Raw genomic sequence first — 25324 nt, 5'->3', positions numbered from 1 at the left:
CTATCGTAGAATGATCCAGCACAGAAGGAGGCTATTCATCCCTTTGCGTCTGTGCTGGCTCTTTGAAAGGGCTATCCAGTAAGTCCCACTCCCCTTCTCTTTCCCCACAACGCAGCAGACAAACTTCCATGAACAATTTTACTGCAAATGACCTGAACCAAACTTGTGGCGCGTTTTTCTTTTTTAAATGGCAACATTATATCGAAACAAGCTTAAAAAAATCAGCATTTGAAATATATGTTCTCAGATTGTGTCTTTGTGGGGTTGAAACGTTATGCTATTTACAGACACTTCTTTTTCATTCAATTCACAGCTAGACGTGACCCTCAGCCTCAAAGCAAGTCAATGAATCAGGTAAGAGAGCAATGGATGTCCCATTCATTTATGTAAATCTAAGTCGGAATTTAAGTTAATTAACCCATTCAAGTTAAAGATTAGTGCCTAATTAGCCATAAATTTTTCTGCACAGACAGGAACCAGTAGCTGGAACATATGACCAGGAAGAATTCTGGTGGATTCAATAAGAGAACAGCTGGATACTGCTATGGGAATGTTGTAGAGATGATATTAAAGAGGGAGGAGATCAGATGTGATAAAACGTCCTTTTCACCTCACAGCGATCTGGTGATCTTGTGGCATTTCTACAATCTGTTCATAATGATTTTTTTGTATAAATATGCATGACAGTAACTGTCAATCATGACTGTCACTACCTCCTCCAAATTGGACATTGGCTAAGTAAGCAAACAATTTAACAATGTATATTTTGTGGTCACCCAGACGTCTTAGAAAGAGCATACCGGAGTACGGATAATGCAAACTCCAGGGCTATACACACAGAGTCGTATGGAGTCTCCTGGTGTACTTCAGACCAGATTCTGCCACCATAATTAAAATGTAGAAACAATTATCGACTTGTTGGTGAAGTTGGTAATTAAAATAAAACTACTTGATACTTTGTGTTAACCTTGAAATTTATACGATGGCATTAAGCAGCAGCACTTTTAGCAGTATTCAGCTTAACCGAATTGAGGGTATTACACTTTTTTTCATAATTTACACTGGAAAATGGAACAGATTCTGACCAGTGTGCTGAGCTGCTGAGCAAATGCAGCAATGAAGATCTGTCTTGGAGCTAATCTTCGGGTTTAAACGCAGCAGCAAATCTGGTATGATGTCAGACCTTGTGGTGCTGTTCCAGTTTATTTTTAATATCCTTTTGTAAAACAAACAACTAGCCTTTGTACAGCTACCATCACGACCTCAGGACGTCCCAAAGTGCTTCACAGCCAATGAAGCTGCTGTAAAGCGGACACTTTGGGAAAACCCGAGGTCGTGAGAGGCAGCAGATGAATAAAAGTTTATTTCTTATTATTTTAACAGTCGTTTGCGCACTCACTCAACGTGAGTTGTGCAAATCAGTGTGTGATGTGTAACATATAAATGTTTTGGTGATTTTGTTTTGCAATTTTGGTGTTTTATAAGACTGTGATGGGTTTTTAACCTACCTCCCAAAACAGAGAGGAGAAAATGGTAATTCAATGCATCGGCCAGTAAGGCCCATGATTTTGTTAAAAAGCAGAATGGAATGCATTGCCGCAGATATTCCAATTTCTTGAAACTGCCAAGTGACTATCAACCCGGTGATTTCATCCTAAGTCAAAGGGCGGAAAGCTTGTGTTACACTCCAGTATTACACTTCGCCCAATATTCCTCTCCAATGCCTTCAGTGGACAGCAACATCGGATGGGGTGTAAAACCAGTATTGGACCCGATCTCGGCAGTTTCCCAACGGGCGGGAGAGCCGATAGCCATTGTCTAATCCAGCACATTAACTTGAGGTTCAAACTTAAGCCGAAAGGGTAACAGTGAAGATCGCAATGCCTTACGATTGACATTTTATTGTAACAAACGCCTTTCAGAATGCAGAAGCTGGGTGTGATAACTTAATTCGGTCAGAACATGTCCTACTTATGGCAGAGAACTAACCTCCCGGTTATGCCTCCACCATTGAACACTCAAAGCCCTGCTAAAGTTAAGACGGAAAAGCGATCTGACTCACACATATTCATAAACAAGAAATAATCAAAGATCAATATGAATAGTAAAAAAAAAACTTTGCTACATTTTATAATTATGATTCAATTAATTTGCCCTATCAGTTAATTCTTAGGTTGTTTCCAAAGCTGTGACCACAAACATCTTACAGTGGATAAGCAACTGATAGGAGAGATCGGAGAAACATGCACACTGTGAATTGGTAAATCATCAGTTTCATTCATCACAGCTATGCAGGGAATTTGGGACCTTTTCGCATAATTAAAGAGCGATAAGATTGAATGTTGGAAATATGAAATGCATTGGATTCTCGCTGAGAGAAACATTGGTTTGAACTAAATGTTCAACAATGTTATTTCTCCTTCCAGTTTTGTCTTATGGTCTCCTAAGGTTTCTGAGTTTAGTCAGGGCTGGCTGCACAGGAGACCGCCAATCTTTTGTGACCTCGAACCCAAGAGTCCATTAAATGTCACCGTAGGTGTAAACCATCACAGTTCTGCCCCTCCATCTTCTCATCTCTACACAGGTCTAAAAGAGGTCAGTGCATGGTAACCAGTGACAGCAACCCTGGGTGCTTCTGTCTGAAATACATCCAGAGGAACTGAGATCCCATGGGGTACCAAGATGACAGGCGTAAGGCACATGTATGTTGCAACTGTCGTGTCAGCACCGAGTCTTCTCTGACTTTGCAACTTATCATAAAGTTGCAGTTGCAGTCCGGAGCTATGGGCAGCCAGGGTGAAAGTGTTCTGGAGTTCGGAAACTCTGCCCAATTTTGCTAAAACTGGAATGGAAATCAGGGGTCAAGACCCGACCTTACTCTAGGATGAAATCCCTGGAGGAGGGTATGTTTCTCCCCGCAGTTGCTATCAACATGACATCGAATGCAGCTGCAAAGTTCGAAGGAGGACCACTCGGTTCTTTTTAAACTTAAGCAATTTAGAAATGTAGAGAGCAGGGATGATCCACTTCTTATTTCAATGGCTACTCTTGAACATTTAATACAACCGGGACTGGAGACCCGAACTGGGACCTTCCTGGTTTCATGGCCCAGCACCACACGATAAAATACAATTGTGAGTTTCCTAACAGATAGTTAACCATGTGACGTTTGTGCCCGATAACCAGACGGTTTTATATGTAAAAAATGTTTTAATTATCAAGATTCTTTGAGACATGATTTTCCAAAAGTTGTGTGCTGGGCTTGGGGAGATTCTACCCAATCATTGATGCACCAAAGGAGAAACTTCGAACGGAGACGAAGGTTTCGTTGCTTGACAACGTATGGTGGAAATTTATGTAGGTGGTGCTAACAGTTTAGACCTTTTTAGCAACCCTGGAAATACTGACCTCTGAAAGAAACACCCACTACAACCCAACACATATGTAATTAAATGTTTGCTAGATGGTTAAAAACACTGTTTTAACATGAACATAAAATTGGTACATTTTCAGTAGATTGTAGAAATTGATTAATCTGCAAACAAACACTGTCAACCCAGAATTCAGATCTCCACTCAGCGACACTGTCTGAAGTTGGATTTGAATCCGGCACCTTAAACTCAAATAAAAACAAGAAATGCTGGAACCACTCAGCAGGTCTGGCAGTATCTGTGGAAAGAGAAGCAGAGTTAACGTTTCGGGTGAGTGACCCTTCTTTGGAACTGGGTCACTGACCCGAAACGTTAACTCTGCTTCTCTTTCCACAGATGCTGCCAGACCTGCTGAGTGGTTCCAGCATTTCTTGTTTTTATTTCAGATTTCCAGCATTCACAGTATTTTGCTTTCACCTTAAACTCAAGGTTCGGAAGATCACATTACATCACTCGGTCGCTTCAGTTACCGCATACAGTAGAGGTCGACGCACATAACCTTGGGATTGTGTACTGGTTGTGGACAAGTCCTAAAGAATCAATTTGTTTATATCTGTACATCTGTTCAGAAGTTGGTTCGAGTTGGTGACTTAGATGTTAAACATTTTTGTAATATGCTCACGATATAATATGTCTCCGTTTTATGAAGCATTTTCATCTGGAATTTATCATCTTGCCTCAATAACAGCGCAAGTTCATTATCCTTCATGATGGATCTTTAAGGAGCTAGTTACGTAGCAACATAGAGGAATTGCAGAACACACTGCGCTAACACACGCCATTTTAAAGCCTAATTTGCAGAAGAAACGTTGCAACAATTTGACATAATGTGGTACGATGGAATTAAACAGTGACATAGAGACATATCTGTTAAAATGTTCGGAACAAGTGATGTATAAAATGCAAGCAGTCTCCATTCTCTCGAGTTGATTACCGTGCAGGTACTTAAGAATATTACATCAGTTCAGTTGCTTGGGCCGAGAGCAGCCAGTGTGCCTGTCGAAGAACAAAATACTCACATTAAAAAAATAACATCAGCACAAAAAAGGTACAAAGGTTTCTTTTCTAGAAGGGGATCACTGAATAAAGCAAAGGACTTGTTATCATGAAGCTAAGCATTCATATAGAAAAACTCCCTCTGCTGTCTAAATATGATTGGAGACGAATTTTAAATCATTCAATGTAAGGTGGGGATGTGAGAGGATAATGGGATTAATGTAGGATTAGTATAAATGGGTGATTGATGGTCGGGACAGACTCGGTGGGCTGAATGGCCCTTTTCAGTGCTGTATCTCTAAATCATAAATAAAAAAAAGAAGTTTGGAAATTGAGAAGCGGATTTATTTCTCAGATCTAAGGTTGAACCGTATACAATTAAGTCAACCTAAGGGTGCTATCAGATCAGCTAGAATTTTAATGAAAATGATGTTAATTGGCAATTGTAGTGATAACATTAAAAGTTTTTAAGTTACTTAAATAGTCTCAGGACCACCATAGAGTCGAGGGGTGTGGAAGAGGTATTAAATAAATACTTTGCATCAGTCTTCACACTTGTAAGCAACGCTCAACTAACAGCAATAGGTTGGGTTGTTGACAGTGAAATTATTGTTATTAGCATAAATGAGGGTAGCATAGACAGAATAATAAGAGTTAAAATAGATCAGTTCCCTGGCCGAGATGAAATCCTCCTAATGCTCCATAAAGAAACGGAGACAGCTGCTAGGGGAGCTCCTTGCCTACAACTTTAATGGAGTTGGGAACTATTCCCTCAAATTGGGATGATCCTGATATAATTCCAATTTTTAAAAAGGGTGTTAAGGCAGAGCCGGGTAACTAAAACGGATTAATTTTGATTTCAGTAACAGGTCAGGTGGTTGAAGGTATTCTCACGCACCGCTGTTGGTGACCTTTTCATATTGCATTCATGTTTCCATGTGTAGCTTTAAAACAGTGCGAAGGAGAATAAGTAACCGGCAGCATCCGCACAATGAAGAAGTAATCACGGGGCAATGCAGTGCAGACATGACGTGTGATTGGTGGGCGAGCTTCGCACGCAGGGGGAAACAGCTTAGCAGAAACACGTTGGTGTACTGCCCATTATTTTCCGTCTAATACGTGTGAAATCGAGGTGAAAGCCTCGCATCTGATGCAAAGCCATCGAAAAATGCCCCCACCCACATGTCTCTATGACATGGCAGGTGTGGTTAAGCAACGAGTTGCCCTTAATATACTGTAGTTTTGAGGGACTCGACTGTATAATACATGCGGATGTTTCATACTGTGTTACTGTAAAGACAGTTCTGATTTCCTCACCCAAAATACCAGGAACTAGTTTGTGGAAATAAACAGTTGTCCTGGGGTTACTGGAGTTGGAGAATATGGACCTGCTCTCTTTGAATACGTGGAACTAAAAGAAATGCTTTCAATACATTACAAATCGGCTAGCAATATTCCCTCAGTTCTGGTCTTATTTTTCCTGTCTGCAAGAGTACTCAGGAAGCCGCCAACATGCAGGTTTTATCTAACATGCTGTTGACTAACATTACCAAACATACCATCCTGTTATAACGATATACGTTACTTTTAAACAATTGAAATAAACCAGTGGGAATGGCCAAGGATTTAAATAATGCAAACTTTCAAAGTTCAAATAAAAGCCGAGAGTCAAAAATTCAATAAATATTTCAAGTCAGATTATCCAAAACATGAGCTGTACTGGACTGCAGAATGTAGACAAGGCTAAGTGGAGGCGTAATTTGTTGAGAATGACCTTTGGTAAGACGAGTATCTGACATGCAGATGTCAACCGTCAAACTGAATCATCTACAATCCAGATTAGAGAAATCCATCCCAGCAGGTTTTGTTTATCCAGTGAGGAGTGCAAATCCTGTCTCAATCCTGGTTACCCAAGTCCAAACAGGTAAGAACAAGATTTAATGGGACTCAAGTGTGTGCAAGGGTGTTGCTGTGTGCTAAGTCATCTAAAACCATATCCATGCACATTGCATTGACAAGCTCCTTGCACACCATTCAACCAGAACCACCTTATCCATTGCGAGGATGGTTTTCAGGGTTCTTGGACACAGTAGGTAAACTCCCAACTCACAGCGCCAGCGACGGTGGTGTAGTGGCAATATCATTGAACTAGTCATCTATAGGCCCAGGCCAATGCCTCGGAAAGACGGATTCAAAGCCAAACATGGCAGCCGGTGGACTTTAAATTCAATTAATTAATGAGTTCAATTACTAAAAAAATCTAGAATTAAAAGCTAGTCTCAATAATAGTGTGATAAAACTATCATCGATTTGCGTAAAAACCCATCTGGTTCACTAATGTCCTTTCGAAAAGGAAATCTGCCGTCCTTACCTGGTCTGGCTGACATGTGACTCCAGACCCAGAGCAAACTGCTTGACTCTTAACTCCCCTCTGAAATGGCCTAGCAAGCCATTCAGTTATCAAGAGCAATTAAGGATGGGCAATAAATGCTGGCCTTGCCAACGATGCCCACATCCCATGGAAGAATATATATAAAACAAGATCTTTACCTCCAGCTTGAATTAATGAGACAGGTTCACGGCAGTCTCTCAATAGTGTTGGGGTGTACTAGAGACCCGCCGAAAGCAGGTTACTCAGTTCCAATTTTCCCTCGCAACGCATGTCAAATACAACTTTTAGCTGCCCATGTTCAAGAATAATGATCAACAGTTGGGCCTGAGGAGGACTGAAACATGACAGGAGACTGTGTAATGAGTGTCGATGTCAACACAATGTGGCGATTCTAACACAATTGGTGTTTCGGAAAACTGACGGAATTAGGTGGCAAGCTGAGTAGGTAGGATGTAAATTTGCATTGATCTAATATTCACACTTGCCACAAAAGACTAAGAACACCTTAAATGAGAAATAACCAAATTAGACAACAAGCTCAATGTTTTGAGGACCGCACGTTTTAAGGGGTGCACGGAGAAGATGGAATGGAAATAAAACAATTGTTCACTACTTAGACTTAACGGATTTAAAACATTGTCCATGGCATTTGACAAGTCATACTGTGTAAAATCTCCTGCCACTTTTCCTTCCATCTGAAGTGCTTGAAAATGCAACTGAGTTGCACCTGAACTGGGACAGCTGTCAAGTCGCTGAGCTTTTTTCACTCCATATCACTTTTTCATATTAATGTCGCAGAACATATTTTAATACATAAATCCAGGAATTAACAGAGAATAGAAATATTTAGCCAAGTTGGAAGCAGTCACTGAATGAGAATAAACCCTCCCTTATGTTTATCCTTTCGTCTGTCTCCCTTTGCTTCCTGCCTCCTCTCTACTTCAAGTCCTACCCATTCCAGTTCCCGCTCCCAATGCTCTATTTTTACCCACTATGTCCCAACTTGTTCTAATCAGACTCAGGGCCTCCATGAGACTTTCTAGCTTTCAGAGTCCCTCTAAAACCAACTCAATTACCCTATTTCAACGGAAATCTGCCCCTCCTCAAACATGGTACCTCTCCTAAAAAAAGTTGTCCTCGCCTTAACCTTTCACAAAAAGCCCGGCTTCCATGTTACTATTCCCTTCAGCTGAGAATCTATATGCAAAGTTCTAATTCTGTTCAAGATACCGTGACGCATCTCAACACTCAACGCTTCATCTAATTCTCTAACACTCCCCGTTTATTTCACTATCTTTGTCCTGCCCAAGACTTACATACCGAAGGTCTACACACAGCTTGATGCAGCCGCAGACAAAGGTACCATCAGGATGATGGCGAAATTGGGTACGTTTTTCCTTCCTTTACAGGCTTGAACGTTGAGTCTCTGTGGACATTGTCAATTTTCAATCGCCAGATAAAGTGGAGATGGTTCAGGCGATATCCACAGTGCAGGAGTGTGGTGTGGGCAGACCTGTGCCATGCAGAACAGCACACACCGCACCTTGTACCTCATGATCAGGTTCTTAACCGCAATGGATAGAAAGCACTACTCCCAGACACCCAGTTTCAGTTTCACCACGGCTATTCACTCCTTCCCGTTTTCGGCACATGCCCCGGACCCTCAGAACCATCTTCCCAGCACCCTCACGTAGTCTGTGCTGATGGTGAACCTCTGGTTGTGATTTACTTTGGCCAAAGAGCATATCTGAGATAGCACATTAAGGTCACAGTCAGATAGACTATGATTGGTAACTTTGATCCCAGCTAAACTCGAATCACCACTTTAAGGTCAAGATACTTAAGGAGAGAGCTCTACTCTTCACCTGACAGCAATGTAGCTGGCAGACACTATTATTTTTAACACACCCACCAGCTACACACCTTTCCCACTCAATAAATACAAATTATAAATGGTAGTGCTGTTTACCTGTAGGGTCATTAATGTTTTTAGGAGCATTTTGTTCACCCCAGCAACGGCATCAATGGCTAACGCACATGGTAATCTATTTAGTTTGAAGTCTATGATACTTTGCCTCACGTTAATACTCCAACAAAAATATCAAAGTAGAAATATCAAAACCGTTGTGCTACGAACCCTCATCACTCCAAATGAAGGACAGATGCTGAGAATTGCTGCAAATATAATTAATACAACATAATTATCAGTATGCAGTTTCATGCAGTCTTGCCAATGAGTTGATATCCACCACCCCCCTCCTCCCCGCACCCTTGCTTCCTTCTCGTTTTCTTTAAATTTCTATCTAGCTGGATATCCTTCCATGGACAGCTCCCCAGTACGTTATTTGGACCATCATGCTCTGGCTGGGGTCAAACAGTGAGCAGGAGTTCAAACAGGGGAACATTTCTCTGTCCCAGCACCAGGACTCGGGAAATCGGACGTGGTGAGGGGCAGGTCGGATGGGTTGGTCTGGGGGCAGATGGGCGGATGTGGCCCGATGCAATTAGGCTCTCCTTCGAATGTGTGCTCTTCCACCCTCAGTTTTCCTTTACTCTCTGTATTCAGGCGATACAATAGTCCAAGACACGAGAACAGGAACATCTGTCCTCATATTTCCTTCCACCAATTTTAAATAACCCAGATTATATGATCAGTCACTTATTCTTTGTGAAATAACGTGCTTGTATTCTGCCTCTCTTTGCGTTTTATCATTACCTTTGCAGCAGTTCACAGTTTTAAAATACGATCTCTTACGTGTTAATCGTACAGTCAAACTGGACAGAAAGAGGACATTAACTCTATTGTGCCTGTGCCCGCTCTGTCCCACTCCCTTGTGACTTCCTCATAGCCTTGCATTTTTTTTTCTAGTATATATCCAATTTCTTTTGAAAGTTACTATTGGATCTGCTTCCACCCCTTTGCAGACATTGCGCGGCAGACCTCAACAACTCTGAGTACAGAAAAATCTTTTCATCTCCCCTGGGATTTTATTTTTTGCCAGTTATTTGAAATCTGAGTCTTTTTCTTATCGATTCCTGCAGGTGGAATCTATCAAAACCATTCCTGATTTTGAGCGCTTCTACTTAATTTCCCTCATCTTTCCTCTAAGGAACTTATCAGTTAATTAATTACTAATGATCTCTAATGAGACTATGAATCAACGAAATACAATCATTCAGAAAATGATTAAAAATTCTCATTAACTTTGATGCGAGCAAGCAGGAATATATAAGAAATTCAATACCTAAAACAACAAAAGAACATTACACTTGTGAATGAGACCTTTAGGAATTTGGCTATCTGTCTCCAGAATCAATAATGGAAGTGCATTCTTCCCTCTTATTAGGTGATACTAATGATCTCTGCAAATTATAGGTTGTGCCTACAGAGCAAGGAAGACACATTGGCGTTCATAGCTTTAACACCTAAAAGGTAGATATGGTTGCTCTGTAGCTTTGTGTTTGTTGGGCAGCCATCGAAGGGAGAACAGTCTGTTTTATTCTTTCATGGGATGTGAGTGTCGCTGGCAAGAAGAGCATTTGTTCCCCATTCCTAATTTCCCTTGACCATTGAGTGGCTTGCTAGGCCACTTCAGAGGGCAGTTAAGAGTCAACCACATTGCTGTGGATCTGGACGTGTAGGCCAGACAAAGTATGGACGGCACATTTCCTTCCCTAAAGGATGTTGGTGAACCAGATGGGTTTTTGTGACAATCGATGGCACCATTATTGATTTTAACTTAATTAATTGACTTTATTTATCAAATTTAAATGCTACCCACCTGCCGTGGTGGGATTTGAATCCTTGACCTCAGGGCACCAGCCTAGGCCTCTGGATTACTAGGTCAGTGGCATGACCAGTCCGCCACAGTCTCCCATAAAATCGGCAAGCTAGTCAAAAATACAGAATCATATTAGCTATATTAACCTTAGTATTTCAAATGTTTTATATATTCACAACACAACGTGACTTCTAAATTGAAATGTTTTAAACAGTAAATAACATTAAGCAATTCCTAATTTGGCAATAACGGTTGGAAATTCATCTCAGGCAGTGGCGTAAATTGGGCGATATCGGATTGGCTGCCAGTTATACGCAGCGTCTGATATCTATTGACGGCAATGGAACTAAGTATTCGGTGCTGTGTGGAACAAACGGCCAATCTATTCCACTCATTTAGCACCACGACCCGAGATGAACGTCCAGTCCTCAGGTCGCAATGTGACCCAGTCATTGTGAAACGCAAGCGAATGTGGGCAATGGAAAAGTCACCTGAAAACAATAGACAGCTATCTTTCAAGTTGCTGCTGGAGTGCATTGTTTGAGAAAAGTACCGTATAGGTGGGGAGATTCCAGACTGAAATTACACCTGGACTGCTTAATATGTTAGGTGTTCGTCTGAACTGTTTTTCCTTTGCCTTTTACAGGAACTATTAAGCCATTTATTTTCAACAGGATAATTGCTCCTCTAAAGTGAGGGCGAAGCAATTTCAGACAAATGTGAACATATGCATGCGCTGTTATCGGACCGTGTAAGGAGTGAATTGTACTATCCCGTGTCATCTGTCACTTCAATGATGGCAACATTCAGAAAGAACATTTTCAATTCAGATCTATCGACTATTTACTGAAAAGACATTGAATAATCTTACCTCCCATTCTCCAGAATAAAATACTGATGATCGTTGTGATTACAACCACTCCTCGTACAATATACAGAACTGTATTTGCACTCAAAGAACCTACGGAGAACAAGTCAAAAGTCGATAACGGCATCGTTCTTATTCTCAGCTGCTGCCTGGCTCTGCGATTTTGGTCGGGAACACAATATGGGCGATAATGAATCGGCTCTGCAGATCACAGGGCAATTTTAGAACATAGAACAGAGAACATAGAACCGTACAGCACAGTACAGGTCCTTCTGCCCACGATGTTGTACCGACCCTTCAACCTACTCTAAGATCAAACTACCTACATACCCTTTAATTCTACTATTATCCATGTACCTATCCAAGAGTCGCTTAAATATACCCAATGTATCTGCTTCTACTACCACCGCTGGCAGTGCATTCCACGCACCCACCATCTCTGTGTAAAGAACCTACCTCTGACATCTCCCCTAAACCTTCCTCCAATCACCCCTGGTGATAGCCCTTTCCGCCCTGTGAAAAAGTCTCTGGCTATCCACTCTATCTATGCCTCTCATCATCTTGTACACCTCTATCAAGTCACCTCTCATCCTTCTTCGCTCCAATGAGAACAGCCCTAGCTCCCTCAACCTTTCTTCATAAGACATGCCCTCCAGTCCAGGCAGCATCCTGGTAAATCTCCTATGCACACTCTCCAAAGCTTCCACATCCTTCCTATAATGAGGCGACCAGAACTGAACACAATATTCCAAGTGAGGTCTAACCAGAGCTTTATAGAGCTGCAGCATAACCTCGCAGCTCATAAACTCAATTCCCCTGTTAATGAAAGCCAACACCCCTTATGCCTTCTTAACAACCCTATCAACTTGGGTGGCAACTTTGAGGGATCTATGGACGTGGACCCCAAGTTCCCTCTGTTCCTCCACATTGCCAAAAATCCTGTCTTTAAGCCTGTAATCCGCATTCAAAGTCGACCTTCCAAAATGAATCACTTCACAATTTTCCAGGTTGAACTCCATCTGCCACTTCTCAGCCCAGCTCTGCATCCTGTCACTGTCCTGTTGCAACCTACAACAGCCCTCCACACTATCCACAACTCCAGCAAGCTTCGTGTCATCGGCAAACTTACTAACCCAGCCTTCCACTTACTCATCCAAGTCATTTATAAAACTCACAAAGAGCAGAGGTCCCAGAACAGATCCCTGCGGAACACCACTGGTCACCGAGCTCCATGCTGAATACTTTCCATCTACTACCACCCTCTGCCTTCTATGGGCCAGCCAATTCTGTATCCAGACAGCCAGATTTCCCTGTATCCCATGCCTCCTTACTTTCTGAATGAGCCTACCATTGGGAACCTTATCAAACGCCTTGCTAAAATCCATATACACCATATCCACTGCTCTTCCTTCATCAATGTGTTTTGTCACATCCTCAAAGAATTCAATAAGGCTTGTGAGGCATGACCTGCCCCTCACAAAACCATGCTGACTATCTCTAATCAAAATATGCTTTTCCAAATAATCATACATCCTGTCTCTCAGAATCCTCTCCAATAATTTGCCCACTACCGACGTAAGACTGACTGGTCTGTAATTCCCAGGGTGATCCCTATTCCCTTTCTTGAACAAGGGAACAACATTTGCCACCCTCCAATCATCTGGTACTACTCCAGTGGACAGTGAGGATGCAAAGATCATCGCCAAAGGCGCGGCAATCACTTCCCTCGCTTCCCTTAATAACCTTGGGTATATCCCGTCTGGCCCCGAGGACTTATCTATCCTCAATTCTTTCAAAATTTCCAGCACATCCTCCTTCTTAACATCAACCTGTTCGAGCATATCAGCCTATTTCACGCTGTCCTCACAAACGACAAGGTCCTTCTCATTGGTGAATACTGAAGCAAAGTATTTTTTAAGGACCTCCCCTACCTCCTCCGTCTCCAGGCACAAGTTCCCTCCACTATCCCTGATCGGCCCTACCCTCACTCTGGCCATCCTCTTGTTCCTGTCATAAGTGTAGAACGCCTTGGGATCTTCCTTAATCCTACCCGCCAAGACTTTTTCATGTCCCCTTCTAACTCTCCTAAGTCCATTCTTCAGTTCCTTCCTGGCTACCTTGTAACCCTCTGGAGCACTTTCTGATCCTTGCTTCCTCAACGTTAAGTAAGCTTCCTTCTTCCTCTTGACTAGCTGTTCCAAATCTCTTGTCATCCAATGTTCCTTCACCCTACCATCCCTTCCTTGCCTCATCGGGACAAACCTATCCAGCAGTCGCAGCAAGTGCTCCCTAAACAACCTCCACATTTCTATCGTGCATTTCCCGAAGAACATCTGTTCCCAATTTATGCTCCCCAGTTCCTGCCTAATAGCATTGTAATTCCCCCTCCCCCAATTAAATATTTTCCTAACCCGTCTGCTCCTATCCCTCTCCATGACCATAGTAAGGGTCAGGGAGTTGTCATCGCTATTACTGAAATGCTCTCCCACCGAGAGATCTGCCACCTGGCCTGGTTCGTAACCAAGCACCGAATCCAACATAGCCTCCCGTCTAGTCGGCCTATCTACATATTGAGTCAGGAATTCTTCCTGGACATACCTGACAAAATCTGCTCCATCCAAACTATTTGCACTAAGGAGGTTCCAATCAAAATTAGGGAAATTGAAGTCAAGCATGACAACAACCCTGTTACTTCTGCACCTTTCCAGAATCTGCCTCCCAATCTGTTCCTCCATGTCTCTGTTGCGAATGGGGGGGTCTATAGAAAACTCCCAATAAAGTGACTGCTCCTTTCCTGTTTCTGACGTCCACCCATACTGACTCAGTAGACAAACCCTCCTCGACGACCTCCCTTTCTGCAGCTGTGATACTATCCCTGATTAGCAATGCCACTCCCCCACCTCTTTTACCTCCCTCCCTATTCCTTTTGAAACATCTAAACCCCGGAACATCCAACATCCATTCCTGCCCCTGTGATATCCAAGTCTCCGTAATGGCCACAACATCGTAGCTCCAAGTACTGATCCATGCTCTAAGTTCATCACCCTTATTTTTGACACTTCTTGCGTTAAAATAGACACACTTCAACCCATCATACTGGCTGCAACTTTGCCCTGTCAACTGTCTAACCTTCCTCACAGACTCTCTGCACTCTGAATCTGCCTGTTCAACAGTTACCCCATCCACTGATCCGTAGCTCCGGTTCCCATCCGCCTGCCAAACTAGTTTAAACCCTCCCGAAGCGCTCTAGCAAACCTCCCGCCCAGGATATTGGTGCCCCTCCAGTTCAGAATCAACCCGTCCTTCTTGTACAGGTCCCACCTTCCCCAGAAGGTATCCCAATGATCCACCTATCTGAAGCCCTCCTTCCTACACCAGCTCTGTAGCCACGTGTTCAGCTGCACTCGCTCTCTGTTTCTCGCCTCACTAGCACGTGGCACCAGTATCAACCCTGAGATTACTACTCTGCTCGTCCTGCCTTTCAGCTTCCAACCTAACACCCTATATTCGCTTTTCAGGTCCTCATCCCTTTTCCTAGCTATGTCATTGGGGCCGATGTGTACCACGACTTCTGGCTGCTCCCCCTCCCCCTTAAAAATCCTGTAGACTCGATCTGAGACATCCCACATCCTGGCACCTGGGAGGCAACATACCATCCGGGAGTCTCGTTCGCGACCACAGTATCTCCTGCCTGTTCCTCTAACCATTGAATCTCCTATCACTATCGCTCTCCTATTCTCCCCCCTTCCCTTCTGAGCCACAGAGCCAGGATCAGTGCCAGAGACCTGGCCGCTGTGGCTTTCCCCTGGTAGGTCATATCCCCAACCGTATCCAAAATGGTATACTTATTATTGAGGGGAACAGCCACAGGGGATCCCTGCACTGCGCGCCTATTCTCTTTCTCTCCCCTGACGGTCACTCAGCTACCTTTATCCTGTAACTTAGGTGTCACTACTTCCCTATAACTGCTCTCTATCACCCCCTCAGCCTCCTGAATGATCCGAAGTTCATCCAGCTCCAGCTCCAGTTCCCTAACGTGGTCTGTGAGGAGCTGGAGTTGGATGCACTTCTCACAGGTGAAGTCAGCAGGGACACCAGTGGTGACGCTTACCTCCCACATGCTGCAAGAGGAGCATGCAACTGCCCTAGCTTCGATCCCCTCCGCTCTAAATTGACAAAAGAGATTAAAAAAATAAAGGAGAACCTTACCTTACCAAACCCTCCACACAAGAGTCCTTTTTTTTGGTTATAGGAGGAGGATGGGTGCGAGACACTTCACGTTTAGTGTTTAGGGTTTAGTCACTGCCCGAATATATAACTTCACTTACCCAGCAGTCCCCGTGTCTGCGTCCGCCGAATCACGAGGTAAGTACTTTCTAGCTCAACTTACCTTCCCGGCTGCCTCCTGGCTCGCGCTCTCACCGCTCCCGCTGCTCAAATGCAAGAAAGAAATATCCACCAATCACTTAGCAGCTCTCCTGTGACGTCACACTTCAATTTTTGCTGATCAAGCAGGTCCACAGAGCAGAACGGAGCGCTCTTGCTGCTGCTTCTGGTCTCTGGCTTCGGCTCCTTTTATCTCCCGGCTCTTCTCGCCTGTTCCCGCTCTCGCTGCCGCCGCTCTCGCTGCTCTAAACAGCCTCTCCCATTCAACTTTTGCGAGTTCCTGTCTGATGCCATCTAAATTAGCCTTCCCCCAATTTATGACTTCAAACAGAGGACCAGTCCTATCCTTTTCCATAAATATCTTGAAGCTAATAGAATTATGGTCACTGGTCCCAAAGTGCTCCCCCACTGACACATCAACCACCTGCCCATCCTCATTTCCTAAGAGGAGGTCGAGTGTAGCCCCTTCTCTAGTAGGGCCATCCACATACTGCTTCAGAAAATTCCCAGTCAATATTAGGGAAGTTAAAATCACCTACTATTACAACCCGATAATCCCTACACCTATCTGTGATTTCCCTACATATGTGCTCCTCCACTTCCCCCTGACTATTGGGAGGCCTATAGTATAATCCCATCAAAGTGATCACCCCTTTCATATTTCTTAGTTCTATCCATATGGCCTCACTGGACATTCCCCCCGGGATATCCTGCCTAAGTACTGCCGTGATGACCTCCCTAATCAATAGTGCAACTCCCCCTCCTCTCTTACCTCCAAATGTGTCATGCCTGAAGGATTGGTACCCCGAAACATTGAGCTGCCAGTCCTGCCCATCCCTCAACCACGTTTCCGTAATAGCTATAATACCACAATCCCATGTACCATTCCATGCTCTGAGTTCATCTGCCTTACCTGTAAGTCTTCGTGCATTAAAGTAAATGCAATTTAGCCTACCAGACCTTCCACGCTCCCTGTCGTGCCCCTGCCCGGCTTGCCTACTGGACTTGCTTGCTTTAACCTCTACATTTGCCTCAACTATCTCATCGGAGAGACTACAACTTTGGGTCCCACCCCCTTTCAAGACTAGTTTAAACCCTCCAGAATAGTACTAGCAAACTTTCCCGCAAGGATATTCGTCTCCCTCCAGTTTAAATGCCACCCGTCCTTCTTGTACAGGTCACCTCTGCACCAGAAGAGATCCCAATGATCCAAGTAGCTGAAGCCCTCCCACCTACACCAGCTCTTCGGCCACACATTCATTTGCCTAATCCTCCTATTCCTGCCCTCACTTGCACGTGGCACAGGGGGAATCCTGAGATTACAACCTTAGAGCTCCTGCTTTTTAACCTTCTCCCTATCTCCCTATATTCAGTTTGCAGGACCTCATCTCTCTTCCTGCCTATGCCGTTAGCAACAATATGGACCACGACCTCTGGCTGCTCACCCTCCCCCTTCATAATGTCCTGCAGCTGCTCAGAGACATCCTTGACCCTAGCACCAGGGAGGCAACATACCATCCTGGAGTCTATTTTTGCGCATTGCAAGCCCATTGTCAGGGGCTATGTAATTTTACCCCATCCCCACCCACCATGACGGTTACATTGCTCTTCAACAGCAATGCAAAACAAGTCATGTGGCATCAGCCGCCAATTATACGGCCCACCCGATATTCTGTTGCAGTAGAGCTGAATTTCAGGCATGGTTGTAAAAGGCCATTGAGTTGCATTGTCGCCAAGTCAAATTCACGCCTGGTCAGTAATTCGTTATTTTTGATGATTCAGTTGCCTCCTCAATCGACATTTACCACATAGCAGCCGTTCTGGGCAGACCCACGCCTGTCGGAGAAAGAGGCACAACACTATGGGACCGGCTCTCCTAACCATCAGTTGCACGATATTGCAGGCAGGAGAATCATTTACCTCTCACAGTGAGTTTTGTTCCTGCTCCATATTCCTCGCCCAGTTGCATCAGTCGCACTTTGCAGTAATACACCCCGGAATCGTTCACTCTCACATCCTTTATTAGTATGGACGCATCTCTGGCATGAAAGAAATCCTCTTTGTGTCTGTAGATCCGTCCTTTGTACTCTGCTGTCTTGTTGTAAACCTCTGTGCCATTTCTGCCGTCCTTGTACCAGCTATAAGCTCCTATCACATTGGAGAGGTTGGCTGTGTAGGTACAGGGGAGGAAAACTGTCTGCCCTTCCTCTGTCAGAATCCTGGGCACCGTTTGAATAACTGTGAACTTCTTGGCGTTAATTCCTGGAAATCAGAAAAAAAATGTCTCTGGTTTCTGGTTGGAAGTTGGAACTTTGAGAGAGTCCTGTATGGGAACATTTGACCATTCCAAGATTTTACACCGATTAAACTTTGAATAAATGTGACCACCTCAGCAAGAATTGCTGGGAATAAAAATCTTGCCTTACTCAGTATTGCACTGCTGCTGTAGACTGCCAACCTGAAATCCATTCCCGGTAGCAACTTCGCTATGCCAGACTTCTGCCTAGCGGAAAGCTAAAATTCTATCCCAATGCAAGTAATATACTAGTTCGCTCACCACTCTTTTTATTCGGGAATTAATCTGTGCTGTTGTTTTTCTATCGTTAAAATGTAAACATTAAAGTTTTTTAAAATCTGCATGAATAACTCACATGTCCAGTTTTATGGATTACTAGAGGTTAATGCTCCATGTTCATTGCTTGGTGGAGTGAATCCATCGCTTGCGAGAGAACGTGCCTGATTTTCAGCCCATTTGGGGCACAATTGGTTTTGGCACTTGTTTTTCTTTCCCGCTGAAGTTATTGCAGAAGAAAATCAGGCAAGACGTAAATCTGGCTACGATTTTCTATTGTCCATTTTGTGCTACCGTGCAAGACCAATTTCATTCAATTGATTTTAATGCATTTGAAGATCAGGCGTGTTTCTATCACGAGCGGTCGATCTCAAAGCCAGGGGCAAATCTATAAGCAATATGATTTGCATTCCAGTGTTTAGAGATGTTTAGGACATCAGAGGACAAAAATTGGCATAGAGTGCAGATTGAATATACTGGAGATGAAATTGGACATGACTGATGATGCACTCCGGGTGGAATCGCTTTTACCGCTCGTTATACGATGTACTCGATACTGAGTTCCATAAAATTCAACAAAATTGAATTTCAGGAGGGGCGTATAACGTGAGACTCATGCTTACGCCTTATTTTGAATCCTAGGTTATGTCCAATTCCACCCCCCGACCCACCAGCCCCCCACCCCCCACCAAAGTACCTGTGAGAGACGGAAAATCCGAATACAGGATGGAAGTCTCCAGATAGTCCTAAGTTCTAATAAAAATACTGGAACATGAATAGGTATTTCTAGATACGAGGTGGACACATCCGGGTGATTATAACGAATGGAAAAAAAATGAGATATCTACTTACTAGAGAGTGGAATTAATATCCACAGGATGCAGATTGGATTCATTCTTCCTGTAGTAATGAAATTGGAGAAAGAGCTGAAATAAATGGGCAAAATTCGAAAAGGAGAAATTACATTCAAGCTGTGAAGGTGAAAGCCATTCTGTATGTGCCACACATGTCTCTGTCTCTTCAATGTTCAAATATCAGAGGATTCACTTATTGTGAGAGCACACCATCATGCCAAAACTGTATTTATGTTAATTCAAACAGCTAACAGTTGAAATCAAGGTTGCTAAAAATAAAGCAGAGCAGCAATACTTGTCCAGCTACTTTGCACTTAACCACACAGGGAATAATTTCACCATCAACACTTGTAGAGGGGGATTAATTTTAGCTTTGCGTGAGAGTGCAAAATAGGCGTAGTGGCCTTCCATTACACACTCCGCCTGCTTTTAACACTCGTTGACCTCAATGGGATGGAAGTAATGCGTTGTTTATAATCTATGGCTATTTCCATACCGTCCATTTTTAACTATGACCAACAGTCAAACTTATCTCTGTAGAGCGAATCTCCCGCTCTCTCGGGGTAAGAATGTGGCTCGCATGCTGGTGCAAAACCTGTGGTATTGGATGGACTGGCTTTTATGAGCAGTGTTTGATATTCAGTTCTACTACAGCCACCGCCTGAGGCAAATTTCTACCCCACCTCCTTCGCACCCCCAGGAGCGAAACAGACCGATTTTCATTCCCATTGTTGTAGTAATGAATATCAGGTTGTTGCTATAACGGACACCGAATCAGCAAGGTCAGTTTTTGGTCCGGGTGTTAAGTTGAAAATTCTTCCCACTAGCTCTGTTAGTGCACCAGCCATTGTAATGGATTCTTGGGTGAGTGTGCTAATTCCTCAAAGCCGTTAGTCTGCGTTTATCATGACATATGCTCATTGTAATATAATACATTTTTACTCATTTAAGTGTTTTGTGCTGCAAAGATTAAATTTTGCACTTCATATTCCGTTATATGCTCTCATTCAAAAAATTTGACCTGTATCATAAAAAAGGAGGAACTATGTGCGGTTGGGAGTTTGTGCTGGGTGGGGTGCAAGGGAGGAAGTAAAGCGGTGCAGAAGGAACCGATAGCACAAGCTTCACACCCTCAGCGAAAGTTGAAACTTACTCCACGGTGTCCTGACAAAGTCCTGACAAAGTTAACACATTCATTTTAAAAGCAGCCTCTGTTGTTTATGTTTTTTATGCAGGTATAAAGTGCTCAGATGATAAACGAACCCGTTCCAGAACCGAACAGGTTCGGGTCAGACTCCTGTCCTTTTTTGTGCTGCGCATAAACTTGCAGAGTCACATATTTCCCACTAACGTTAATGTCAGAAATTTACATGCGCAAATGTATTCTGTGAAGCCTTTGTATATTTCATTGCTAGGTGCTCGCGTCCAAATACACTGGTGCAATGTTTGAAGTAACAGTGTGAAGTTCAATAGCATTCCTGACGGCAACATTTAACCACCGTTGATTGTCTAGTACTGAGAGAGTGGAATTGTTTAGATGATTGGCCTTTTTCATCCAAACTTTTATGCGGCCACAGGGTTAACTGTCCCAAATGGCAAAGGGGCACTTTTCATCCTGAGAATCTAAAGCAGAACCAAGGCTCATGTTAGATTAAGTTAGAAATGAAAAAAAAGTATTGCTAATGTTACTTGATACGGACGTTAGTGTGTCATAAAGTTATGAATTACTGGTTAAACCCAAAGACAGAATATTCTTGGAGACTTGCAGTGCCGGGAGATAAATATCTATATGTATATATAGCTATATTTTTTGCTTACTTGTAATTTACTTGTCTGGGGAAATGTTTCTCATTGTACGCATTTTACAATGCACATTTATATTTATCATGTGTAATTTAAATGGACTGATCATTAACGATGAATGAGCTTCTGGGTGAGTTACTGGAAACCAATCTCCTGGAATCATTGATAATTGAATGTTTTGGTTCATAAAAGCCCCAGCATCTTTTTGAATGAGTGAGACTGGATGGGCTTTCCTCGCTGGTATCTCTCGTGATGGAGCGGATTGTATTCACAAGAGGTGTATTCACGCTAAATGATTCCTTAGTTCTCGCAGTCGGTTCTCAAATATTGAATTAACTGCGAATTATTCACCTTGTACTTCAGTTGAATCGTTCAATATCTTATTTAAATAAAAGTAAGAATAGAATTATCGTAAAGTAATCTTCATGAACAAAGAAGATCTAGGTTTGTATTTTAAAATCTCAAGTTTAGTTTTGCAGTGCCCGTCAGACATCAGATGTCCTGGAGATCGGTAGCTGGGTCAGTGTTATTGCAACCTTGAAAGTTTGCACGTAGTTGCAGCTTTTATATATTTTGCTTTAGTTCGATGTTGAATGCGGTTTTACTGCTGGAAAAAAAAACCTAAAGTTGCGGGCCAGTGCCATTAACTTCAGTTTGTTTGCAAAATTGGCTGTATGTAATACGGAGAAAAATACAAACACTTGGCAGGTGTTGGAAAGCTCAAAGTAAAACAGAAACACTCGAAACATTGAGTTGACTAATCATCATCCGTGGTGAAGATGGACAAGTTAATTTTTCAGTGCAGCACTAGATGAAAAGTAACAATTCAATGGAAATGTAAATTGTGTCTGTTGCAGGCAATTGATGCGCAATTTCAGTTTTACGCCTGGGTGGTAAGTCGGAAATGTACTCGATAATGCCTTAGCGACATCACGTGAAAAATGCAACGTACCAACCATCATTATTTTCAGGGAAAAAACTATATTGTGCAAACACTGACTTTATGCGTGTATTAAAATATAAATGGGACCATCGTGATCATGGCGTGAAGATTTGGTCTGCTCGTAGTTTTATTTTTTCCCCAAAAATATGCATTATTCATAAAAAATTAAGATACATCACAAAACAACTCAAATTGGACATTTAGTAGAGTACAATGCAGATCAGTTTCTTTCAGCACAGTACATGAGGTCAGAGAGAGATCCGGCACTGAAACAGTCCCTTCGGCCCACCGAGTCTGTGCCGACCAACAAACACCTATTTATACTAATCCTATATTAATCTCATGTGCCCTAGCACATCCCCACCATTCTCCTACCACCTATCTACACTAGGTGCAACTTAAAAATCAATTTGCAAGTCTTTGTGGGAGGAAACCGGAGCACTCGACAGAAGCCCACGCAGTCACAGGGAGAGCTTGCAAACTCCACACAGGCAGGACCCAGAACCGAACCCGGGTAGCTGGAACTGTGAGGTTGCGGTGCTCGCCACTGTGCCGCCCTTGCTATCCTTGCCATTACTGGCATGATTACAATGTACATTTGCATTACATACCTTAAACATTCCCTGGTTCAGACAAGCAGAGGGATTTTATAGGTTTCTAGCCCCTTGGTATACGATTGTGGGAAGACCTTACACCGTGATCTTTCTCCATTGAGCCTTTGAAATGGCTACCCCAAGCTTCAGTGCGTCTCTCAGCACATAGTCCTGGACCTTGTAAAGAACCAGTGGACAGCTCTTTGCACAGGAAAACCAGCTAGTTTTGGGCAGACCAAAGGGTACCTTTCACTCAATAGATCGTCCTCCAGCAGCAGTTGATGTTTATCTCAGTGTGTCTGTCTAGAAACAACCTACAGAGCACTGAGCACTGCATTATGGAGCTGTTCAGAATGAACCTTGACAAAAACACTGCATCTCTTTCTAGACCTGCTTTGTGAAAGCACAGTCCAGAAGGAAGTGGGTGATGGTCTCTTACCCGCACAGCCACCTCGAGGGCAGTGTGTCGAGACAGTGAGCCTCTGGGCGTGCAGGAAGGCTCTGACGGGGAGAGTCCTCCTCACTGCCACCCAAGCTATGTATTGGTGCTTGTTTGAATGTTCTGGAAATGAGGCATTATGTCAAATGAGTTTGACAGTCCGCTCCGGGGACCATCTGACAGAATTTCCCATCTCCTTTTCCCACAGGGCCTTGAGGACGCTATGTGCTGATGGATTAGTGGTCTAGGTTGTTTTCTGCACAAACGTTTCCACCAGGGACAGGGGTATGGGACAGTCCAACTGAATGGAGCATTCCAGGGCAACGTAGCTAAACCCATCCTTTGCAACACCGAAGGCAGAAAGAACCTCAGCAAATTAGTATTTTGCATACTGGGGCACAGCTGTACAAAATAGTGGCCATCAGCATTAGGGTGACGTTGGGTCCGGGTTTTCCTCCTTTATCTGGAGGTTCGAATATCGTGTCAATATGGATTTCGATCTTCAGATAAAGTGGAAGATGGCTCAGGTGACTGGCACAGTGCAAGGGTGGGGTATGGGCCAGACCTCACCACGTACAGCAACATCTAATGACCCGGTTCTTACCCGCAATGGAAAAGGGAGCACCATTCCCAATGCTTAATTTCTGTTTATGATGACTGCTCCTCCTTCCAGTTTTTGGCACATGGCCCAGTCTCTCCAAACCATTTGCCTAGCACCTTCAAGCAGTCTGACCTAATGTTAAAATCACATGGCCTTACTCTTGCTGCAATTTATTTTGGCTCCCAAGACCAGTTCGAACTGGTCACAGACGCTCAAAAGTCTGCGAACTGTCAATGGATCTGAGCAGAAACAGCAATATCATTCATGGGCAGGGAAACGTTGACCTGAGTGCCTCTGCTCCCTGGGATTGTCACCCCTCTTATGCACACATCAGCAAATGAACAAGACAGAAGAGAGGGGACGGCCCTGTCTGACTCCAGATTTGATTGGAAAACCTTCTAATTCCCATCCATTTATTGAGTGAAACTGCACTACGAATGGTTGTGTAGAGCAGTTGGGTTCAATTGAGGATTCCCTCCCCCAAACCCAATTTTGGAGAGCATGTCCATCATCTAGATGTGCAATATCCTGTCAAAGGCCTTCTCCTGGTCAAAGCTGATGAGGCAAGTGTCCACCCCCATGTCCCGTACAGAGGCGAGCGTATGCTTGAGTAGTGTGAGGGTGCAGTGCAGGTCTGATCGGGGTGAATCACCAACTTCTAAGCACACTTGACCCGACGGCCGATGACCTTGGACACATTAAACAGTGAGAGGGGCCACCAATGTCTGATTTCCTCCCTCTTTTCCTTGTAGATGAGGGTGATGATGCTTTCATCGTGGATTCTGACATGCTTGTGTCCAGAAGCAGTCTCTCGTACACTTCCAGCAGTTCTGGGCCGATCCAATCCCACAGAGCCGAATACAACATGACCTGTAAGCTGTCGCTTCTGAGAGTTTTACTTGTGTCGAAGGAACTGACGGCAGTTGTCAGCTCAACCAGAGTTAGCAGTTTTATGGAATAGTAAAATAAGTTCTTTCCGAATATAATCGGGACTTAGCTGGAGATGCCCAGTACAGGAAATGTTTCTATACATACTTGCCGTGGACTACATGCAAATGCCAGAGAAAATTACCCAAGCACCTGAAGTCATCCAGCAAATATCAATCCAATATAAACAGTGGAACATTAATGCAGCAGAGGGATGGGGCAATTACAGAGGCATGTTAGTTCCGAGTTCCTTTGATGTTATTAGTTTCTTGGGCAGAAATATCTGTATTTGAGGTCGGCTTTGAATTAATTTGAGATTCTACATATGACTACAGATCCTTGACAGCCTACGTTAATTGACATCTGATGGATCTTGCTTCTTTATCAAGTCTTTTACTGAAGCTATTTTTACTTATTAAATATGGGCCGTTTGATTTACTGGTCTTGCACACACATCTTTGTAACTATTGTTGATTCATTATGAAACTGAGACATAAAAAGCCAAGGAATCCAAAAATTAACAGTCGAAACAGATAATCAAATAAAAAATTGAAAGAAAAAGTGTAAGATTCTGCGAAGATTAGTTGTAGATCGGAAGATTGGACAGATTTCAAAAACCAGAAGTGAATGATTTTTGAAAAAGGTGGGAGAAATTAGAGCATGAAAAAAAGCTAGGTAGAAATATAAAAAAACATTTAGTAAGAGTTTCTACAATTATTTTTTTTAAAAAGAAAAAA

The 25324-nt window shown here is 43.3% G+C and overlaps 1 long non-coding RNA gene across 1 annotated transcript; it reads right to left on the bottom strand.

The window, feature by feature from the left end:
• Positions 1 to 3816: 3816 nt before the first annotated feature.
• Positions 3817 to 11648, bottom strand: LOC137345992 (uncharacterized). The gene is made up of 3 exons (XR_010968625.1): positions 11473 to 11648; positions 10602 to 10710; positions 3817 to 4427 (listed from the first exon to the last, which is right to left on the bottom strand). It is a non-coding gene; the product is annotated as an uncharacterized lncRNA (long non-coding RNA).
• Positions 11649 to 25324: the final 13676 nt, after the last annotated feature.

This window comes from Heterodontus francisci, chromosome 29 (assembly GCF_036365525.1).
Source record: "Heterodontus francisci isolate sHetFra1 chromosome 29, sHetFra1.hap1, whole genome shotgun sequence".
NCBI classification, from domain to species: Eukaryota; Metazoa; Chordata; class Chondrichthyes; order Heterodontiformes; family Heterodontidae; genus Heterodontus; species Heterodontus francisci.
Note: the sequence above shows the minus strand (reverse complement) of the source record. Positions and strands in the feature narration are given on the sequence as shown.